This window comes from Cololabis saira, unplaced genomic scaffold (genome assembly GCF_033807715.1).
Source record: "Cololabis saira isolate AMF1-May2022 unplaced genomic scaffold, fColSai1.1 scf302, whole genome shotgun sequence".
Taxonomy (NCBI): Eukaryota; Metazoa; Chordata; class Actinopteri; order Beloniformes; family Belonidae; genus Cololabis; species Cololabis saira.
This window is the reverse complement of record NW_026906466.1, coordinates 9,687-19,000: the sequence shown is the minus strand read 5'-3', so window position 1 is coordinate 19,000 and position 9,314 is coordinate 9,687. Positions and strand designations below refer to the sequence as shown.

Below are 9,314 nucleotides of genomic sequence, written 5' to 3'. Positions count from 1 at the left end.
AGATGATGATGATGATGATCATGATGATGATGATGAAGATGATCATGATGATGATCATAATGATGATGATGAAGATGATGATGAAGATGATCATGATATTGATGATGATGAAGATGATCATGATGATGATGATGAAGATGATCATGAAGATGAAGATGATCATGATGATGAAGATGATCATGATGATGATGAAGATGATGATGAAGATGATCATGATGATGATGATGAAGATGATCATGATGATGATCATGATGATGATGAAGATGATCATGAAGATGATGAAGATGAAGATGATGATGATGATGAAGATGATCATGATGATGATGATGAAGATGATCATGATGATGATGAAGATGATCATGAAGATGAAGATGATGATGATGATGATGATGATGATGATGATGAGTCGGCCAGGCTCTGTCGGACACACGCACCGGCAGGGGCGCAGCTTGTGAACAGGCAAGGCAGGCAACTGCTTGGGGCCCCGAGTTGTTGGGGGGCCCATAAGGCCCCCCCCCCCCAAAAAAAAAAAAAAAATAAAAAAAAAAAAAAAAAATGAATTATTACTATAAACAAAGGTGTTTCCTGTCAGGGGTATTGAGGAATAAAAAAGTATTTTGAAGGCTGTTTTTACTCCACAGATCTCAAAATGTGGTAACCGCAATGACCACACCTCCCTCCTTAAACAAACATAGGGCATTTATCAATGACATCTCAGTAGCCAGTAAGAAACCTCCCTCAAGGGCCCCCATGTCGTCATTCCCATGATCACGGATAATCCACCTGTACACAGTGTCAAAAAAAAAAAAAACTACACACAGTGTCGTGTGCACAGAATTTAACGTTCATTCTGGAAGTTTTAAATGGAGCCGATTCAGCTCAGCCGAAGGTAAAGAAAAACATTTGGAATGAAAAACAAAATTTCATAACGTTTTCGTTGGTGTCAGTTTATTATAACATAACGGTGATGAATGCTGGTTTGAGGGGCCCCCTAGAATCGCCTCTGCGCACCGGGTCCGGGGGCGCGCTCTCCTCCTCCGGGGCACAGCCGTCCCCGACGCAGGACCTTCCCCGGGGCTTGGCTCCGATCCTCAGCGGCAGCCTGCACTCTATCCCCCGGCAGTCCCGGGTGTCGTTTGCGGGCTGGATGGGGATGCGTCTCCCCGAACCGGAGCAGTGCGCACCGGAGCATCCTCCAGCGCCGGCAGCGCTGGAGGCGCTCGCAATCCGCGGCTGCGCGTCCTGCTGCTGCGCGTCCTGCTGCTGCGCCCCGGCGCGGGGTGCGCCCATCTCCCCTGGGTGCTGCCCCGGGGTGCTGCCCATGGTGCTCGGGGGTCTGGAGGCTCTGCTGCCCGGGCTCGGGTCTCCGGAGCCTCCGCCGAAGCAGCGCGTCCCCCGGCACGTCTCCGCAGCAGCCCAGGAGAGCAGCAGCGACAGTACCGGTGTCAGTAAAACCATTTTACGTCTCATATGTTGACCTGCAGATTAGGAAAAAACAGATTTATAGCTCCGAATGGAAACCACAAAGACATCCTTGCAACATTTTGCCGCTGCATCCTTTAGAATAAAGCCTGAATTATGGTCCGCGTTAAATCGACGCAGAGCGTACCCTACGCCGTAGGCTCTGCGTTGGTGTAACGCGGAACCATAAATCAGCCTGGAAGTTACACGTGTCATTTGTTGATGTTTTTTCCAGGATTCTGATTGGCTGTCATGATGCTCTCAGCGTAAAACAACTCTTTATTTCTCAGAATGAAGGGAAAAACATGAACATTGATGTGCAGGGAATTAACCCACTAATGTTGTGTTTCTGCCTTAAGAAATGTTACAGATATCATTGTGAAAATCGCCGTTAACGTCAAAACGGACAGTAATTAGAATACTTCCGTGTGTCCGATCCTCCGTTATCCAATGGGGGACTGATGCGCCCAGCTGCTGGAAGCGACGCGGCCGGTCCTCACTTATCCAATGGGATTGATGCTGTGAGCGGCTTGAAGCGACGCCGCCGGGTTACATTAGAATCTGTTGAGAGCCCGCTGCGTCGGTGCATGACGCTGAGGGCGACCTTGTGCGTCAGAAACTGACGCCTAAGGGCCCTGACCAAGCGTCGGTTTTTGATGCGCTGGGAGTGAGACTGTGTTGCCATATTCAGTACTCGAGTTGTAAAAAAGAATCAGGGGGATGGTGGATTTTATCATATGGGGACAGATTATTTGTGCTGATTACAAATAATATAATATATTACAAATAATAGCAGTGACCAAAACACCTGCAGAAATACTGCAGGAATGACATAGCAGCAGTTAAATGCAGCCTTCTGTAAGCTTTAAATATCCACTGGGCTTACATCAAATACATCAAAACACAACAATAAAAAACAGTTTTCTGAACTTATCAATATGACTCTGTCCTTCACAGGATAAGTAAAATGATCACTGCAAAAACTCAAAATCTTAACAAGAATATTTGTCTTGTTTCTAGTTAAAATGTCTCATTTTAGTAAAAAAATCTCATTACACTTAAAACAAGACTCATCCCTGGAAAAAAACTAAACAATTTTCAGCTGTTTCAAGTAGATTTTCACTTGAAATAAGTAGAAAAATCTGCCAGTGGAACAAGATTTTTTTGCTTGTAATAAGAAGATAAATCTTGTCCCACTGGCAGATTTTCCTTCTTATTTCAAGTAAAAATGTACTTGAAAAAGGTGAAAATTGTCAAATAAGTTATTTTTCTGGTGTTATTTTTCTGGTGATGACTCTAAATGTTGAAATAGCAGTAATACCACATTCATTGATGAAATGGCATAAGGGAGGGAAAGGGATGATTGCAGTTTTACAGGGGGGATGATTTGGACCGTTTTTATTTCAGGGGGGGAGGATTTGGACCGTTTTTATTTCGGGGGGATGACATGCCCCCTCATCCCCCCTCAACTCCAGTACTGTTCATAGGGATGGAGGAGTGATTATTATTAGAGTATTATTATTATTTCCACTGATGATAACCACACCTTGAATGAGTTCAGTTCGATTTTTCAGTGCTAAAACTTGACAGAAATCAACATTATGCTAACAGTTTAACTTAGTGTGCTAGCCAGGTTTTTATTTATCAAAATGGGGAGCACCTGGTTCATTAATTATATGGGACTCTCTGCTGTTAGCTGGAGCTAACTAATTGTTAATACCAGCAGTGATGAAGACTTACTTTCTTGCCAAACTTGCGTATATCCAGTTGTCTGTGTGTGTGCAGGACGTAGCTAGTGTGTCCGTATGTGTAGATGGAGCGGAGTGTAAAGTGGCAGTGAAAACGTGGACTGGATTTTAAGTAACGTTGGTGTTCTCTATGAAAAACTGGAACGGATTGGGTGACGAAGCACTGACGCTACACTGACTACGTTTGCATGCACTCAATAACCCTTTTAAAACCCGAATATTGGCAATAACCCGAATTTGTACGGCCATGTAAACACTTTAAATAACCCGAATTTGCTCATATTCCGGTTTTTAAAAACCCGAATATTACCCCTGGGTTACTCCTTTTAAAACCCGAATATTCAGTCATATAAATGCCAAATGGAATATCCCGACCAAACGGAACAGGAATTTGTTTTCTGCGCATGCTCTGTTCGCAAGGAATCCTGGTCTTTTGAGTCCAGGAAGTTCTTCTAACCAGCCTTTCTCGACCGGGGTGTCGCGGCACCCTGGTGTGTCGTCAAAAAATGACCTATTCTGACATTTCATATATAAATACCATATTTTCACGACCATTCGGCGTGCTGTGTGGAAAGGCATACCCTCGTTTTTGTGTCATTTGTGTATTTAAAACACACACACACGGCGCGCCGTCTACACACGCGCCGCGGAACACACACACAAGCACGCAAGTGTGCGTTTTTAAAAATAGAGCCGGAGCAAAACTTATTTGGATTTACTTTATTTCAGTTTTTACATTAATCAACCCCATCGAAGTCTCATCCTCTGTGTCTGCATTAAAGAGCTGCGCTAAATCAGCTGTGCCAGTCCGGATTCCTCGCTGTCAGAGTCTCTTTCCGTGCCGCGCAGCGCCTCGAAATGCTTTTGCAAAAGCTCGCAAAATAGTCCCAGCAGACACCTTAGCCCACGGATCAACAATCCATCTGCAAACTGTGGCATAACTTGCCTGGCGCTGCTTTCCACTCCTGGAGAAACTGTACTTTATAAACTTATAAACTGAAATTTATGGTCCCGCGTTAAACCGACGCAGAGCCTACGCCATAGGTTACGTAACCTCCGGCGTAGGCTCTGCGTCGATTTAACGCGGAACCATAAGGCTTCACTTTGAACGGCCGGTTCACACCGACGTCCAGCGGTTGGAGTTACTTTGTCAGACCTCCTGGAATAACAGCAAGCACAGCGTTCATATTTTTCACTTCTTTTTTTACACTGTCTGTGTGAGATGGGTGCGCATAGAGTCACAGATCAGCAGCGATGGTGATGTGTGGAAAATACCACCGGGTCCCTGCAAACATACACCTGCCTCAGCCACTCATCATCATCCCTTCATCCATCCAGCCCTTTTTGAACATTTCTGCATTTGTAGACGGTAGAAAGTACCAGGATAGCGAGATTTACATGAAGTTGAGAAAAGTTGCGCGAAGCAGCATTTGTTTTGAATTTGGATACAGGAAGAAGAAGCAGAAATGACGGGAATTGCGTCATCACGTTCTCCGCGCGTCGCTGGTTTGATCGGGATATCCCGAATGATTAATTACCATGTAAACAGGGATAACCCTGTTTACTCACGCATGTAAACTGAATATTCCGAATGTTTCTGTAACTGGAATATTAGCAATAACACGAATTTTGACTGCATGTAAACGTAGTCACTGTAGTGAATGGGACCAACAGATTTATGATCATATTTAAGTGAATAGTGACAGGTTTATATTATTGTTTATTTAAAATAATATTCGTGCGTCTTTATATTGAATTGGTCTGCATTTTTTGTTAAAAACAAAAAATAGAATAAAAAAAAAAAAAAAAAAAACACCAAATTATTTAGGGGGGCTTAAGAATATTTTAGGGGGGCTTCAGCAACCATGCAATTAAAAAAAAAAAAAAAAAAAAAAAAAAAAAGGCCAATGTTGCCCCAGCAGCAGCAGATATTAACGAGGCTGTTAGCCACTGATGGATTAATTATGCAAGTTCATTTTAAGGTAAGATATCAAATCACCCTTCCCTCTTATAAATCTGTTTAAGGGAAATTTGACTTTTTTTACTCTCTCTCTTTCTCTCTTCTACTCCCTCCCTCTCCTTTTTGCATTTGGACTTTAACTGTTTGAAGTTAAACTCGGATGTCCCTGTGATATTGTTGCACTGACATAGTGAATAAAATACGTTGCGTTTGTCAGATACGCTTTTTCTGCTCTCTAACTCTGCTCTTGTTGTCCGTGGTGCAGAAAACAGATGCGTATTGCGTAAAGGCCCATTGGCTGAATTGACGCCACTGAGGGAGGAGACCGAGAGAAACGCAGGCTTTATTGAAGTAAACCTGCTAGCGAGCAGGTTAGGTTGCCGTAGTGACTGACTCAGAGTTTGAGTTAACTCGCTTTCTGGAACGGAAAACTCCGGATTTCCCTCATCTCAGGCTTAACAAACTCAGGATTTTCACTAAACCCGCTTCCTGGAATACCCCTCTGGAGATGGAATATTTAAAACTTAAAATTCAGGTAAAGAAATGATGTGCAGAACAACCTGTCAGTGATTCCATTATTGTATCTTTAATACAATGTTTCTCTTTTCAGGCAATGAAGCAAACACTGGGCAAATGAATTGAAAAAATAAAAAAAAGTGAAAACTCTGTCAACTGTATTTTTTTAATTGATATGATTGAGACGGATTTGATCACGCACTCTGTGACCATTTGCCATGTCAACCTGCTGAAAGGGATGAGCCGGTACCGGCTCCTCAATGACTGGAGTCAATTAATTGCGCAATGTGGCAGTGTTGTGCAATATGGCACATGCAACAATTCTATCCCAGCCCTGTCTGGGCAGACCTTCAGCCTGCACAAGCACTTAAACCTCTCCTTGAGAATCCCAAAAGTCATCTCAGTTTCTCCCGGAGTTCTGCTGTGAGCCACGTTGAAGCGTGTTTGCGCTCCAGCATCCGGATCGGGGTACGGGGTAATGAGCGTGGGGAGGCACGGATATCCTCCATCCCCCAGGAGATAGCCAGCAAATTCTCCTGCAATTGCACATATAACACAAAGTTAGACACATGAATATTCACAAAACTGATCAATATTAGTAATATAATGCACTCTGTAGACATTTGGTGCTCAAATTTGATTCCCTACATCCTGGCATCATGCACAGAGCCGGGCCATCTCGCCTCCACGTTTGATATTAGATTTGCAGCATCGCATCATCTGGCAATTGAAAAAATACATTTTCAAACATCATTAAGAGAGCGCTCAAAAATAAAAGCAGCTTATGGTTCCATTATACCTACTTGGACATTGATGCTGTCGAAACCTTTTCTGTTAAAGTCAGCCTCATTTTGGGATGGTGCTGTAATTGGCACATGCGTCCCATCGATGCATCTAATAACGTTGGGAAAGCCTGCAATATAGCTCATTAAATGTAATCTCACCAGCAAAGATTTCTGTGCATATTTGAGAAACATAAGCGATGCTGACCTGCCAGTTGGTGGAACTGCGTCTTAATGACCCTCGTAGGTTTGTGGCCAGGAAAACGAATAAAGTTGTGCATGAAGTGCTTTAGCGCAAGGCACACTTTACGCACCGACCGTCAGGCAGTTCCTTTCCCGCATGAAGTGCTGGCTATTAGGCGTAATTAGGAAAAATACATTGGACAAGAGGGGTGTGCTCCTCCTGGGAGGTGGCCGGCTCTGATGAAGTCCCCCCCAGGAATCCCCTCCATCATCGGCCGTCCCCGATTTACAGATACTGCCAGCTCCTCGACAGGGGTGAGGGGCTCAGTTATCTCTGCGCCAGTCCTTCTCGCCTCTGCAGTCTTCTTATTAGCTTTAAAATAGATGCATCTTGTTGGAGCATGACAATAAAAGGCCCATATGGGAGACATGATATCCGAAAAAAAATACTTACCAATTTGGACAATTTTTTTATATTTCATTTTGACCCGTTTCCAGGTTCTCTTCTGCCCACCGGGGTTACATCTAATAAATAAATCATTCAGTGAAAAGTAGTCTGTATTAGAAAGCATCATATTAATAAGAAAACAGGATGTGAAGCCAGTTTCTCCTCACTATTTAATTTAATATAAAATTCACATAATGGCCTAAACTTACGCATTGACGCGATCAGTAATTCTCTGCCAAGCCATTTGTAATCACTGCCCTCTCCTCCTCGTACGCCTCGAGGAGGACTTGCTGCTCCATTTCTGTGAAATATGTTGCTCTTCGTTTAGCCATTTTTTCGGGTTTCGACCTTATGTCTTTATAGATTCACCTGGAATGCGCACAACTCTGGGTTACCCAACTCTGGGTTAGTTGAGTTAAATCATAAATAAACATTAAATCGGTGTGTTGGAACCAACTGAGCGGGTTTAGTCGTCATTGAAGAAATGCACTCCTCAATGTCAATTATTTTGTTTAATGACAGAGATGAAGAAGCCCTGCAGAAATAGTAAACAACAAACATAAGCAGGCTGAATCTCAAATGAAAATATAGGCATTTTCTTAAATAACATAATATATCTCAATCAAGTCTATATAACATAAGTAAGCAAACCCTGAAATAAAATAACAAAATAAAGTAACAGAAACTATACCATATATTTTCATAAAACCAATGAGCAATGTATAGAACGTGAACCCCGCACACAACAACGATGCCTGTTACTTCCCTCTACAGGTAAGGCTCATACTGCCCCCTGGTGGACGGCATAAAACCCTTCAGTCATGGGTTCAAATAACCTCAAGATGAGACTTTAACTCAGTGTTTGTTGAACCTCCTTCTTGGAATAGCCCCCAGATAACCTCAAGATGAGACTTTAAATCAGTGTTTATTAAACCTCCTTCTTGGAATACCCCCCAGACATCCGTGGACTTAAATATCTCCAGTCAAAAACCTGAAACCAACTCCACACCTTTTATCTGCTTCATGTGTGGACCCCGCTTGTTGTGACTAATTAGCCACGGTGGGGAATAGACCAATTGATAACTTTCTTTACACGCATACCTTAGGTTTGTTTTGTTGTCTGCTTCGCCGGTCTTCTGTCTCTCTCTCGTTATTGTTGCTTGTTGTGGAATGTTGTTTTCCCGTGGTTTGTATGACATTCACGTAAAGTACGGGTTAACGTGCGGTAATAAACTTTATGCTCCCTGTCGTCCAAAACACATTGAGCCCACACACCTGTGTCTATTTAATACTTAATTGTGTGACGTGACCCATTACCAAGGTGATTGCTGCCCTCTTGTGGCTTGGTATATTAGTAACACAAAAAATATATTAACCAATCTTTCAACAAAAATAAACCAAAAACACCCATATTGGCTCCAACACCCCTTCTACCATACTTCTTGTTAATCGATATGTTATGATACCATGTTTGATCTTTAAAAATTGAGCGACTTTTGGAAAAAAAAATGTTATTATTCCTAAATGGTGATTTCCATGTTTTTAAAAATCAAATTAAAGCTGAAACTTTTATCACATTTTGATTGTTTTTTTTCCCCTTTGTGGTGGGCTGTAAAGAATCATCTAATCGCCGACCTATAATCGTCTGGAGCCGGCTGTAAGCGGGCTTGGTTATGTAGAAAACTACATTACTGCATATTTCTGGGGCGTTTTGATCAACAGTTATCTTAAAGTGTGGTAAATAATTGACCCAAACCCACTCATGGCTACAGTATATTCGGCGTGAGACCAGACGGGGCCGCTTTTAATAATAGTATGCATGATTTTATTGCATTTACGACTTGCGAGGCGGCTAATTCTTCTTCAATGGAAGCACCAGTCCTATTCTACATGGATTTCACCTGCAAACAACGTGAATAGTTAAAGCTGAACATTAATTTATATAATAAAAATCATAACTGACTCACGATTACGTCATACAGAGTCCAGTCAAATAATAATAATAATTTTGAAAAGAATGATGGTTAATTTCCTCAGTTTAAACATTAGATATATTTTCTATGTTTGTAAAAAAAAAGGCTTTATGTGATTTACAAATTGCGCTCTGTGTTTCCCCCCTTTTTTTCTTTCTACTGCTCTTATTGACAGTCTGAGTTGCTCTAATATTTTAATTTATTTTATTTATTTATTTAATTTTTTTTTCTTTCTTTCTAAAA

At 42.1% G+C, this 9,314-nt stretch overlaps 1 long non-coding RNA gene across 1 annotated transcript; it reads right to left on the bottom strand.

Annotated features, from left to right (window-relative positions):
• Positions 1-5,837: 5,837 nt before the first annotated feature.
• Positions 5,838-9,050, bottom strand: LOC133439995 (uncharacterized). Its single transcript, XR_009782251.1, has 5 exons — positions 7,105-9,050; positions 6,676-7,023; positions 6,489-6,598; positions 6,334-6,405; positions 5,838-6,221 (listed from the first exon to the last, which is right to left on the bottom strand). It is a non-coding gene; the product is annotated as an uncharacterized LOC133439995 (long non-coding RNA).
• Positions 9,051-9,314: the final 264 nt, after the last annotated feature.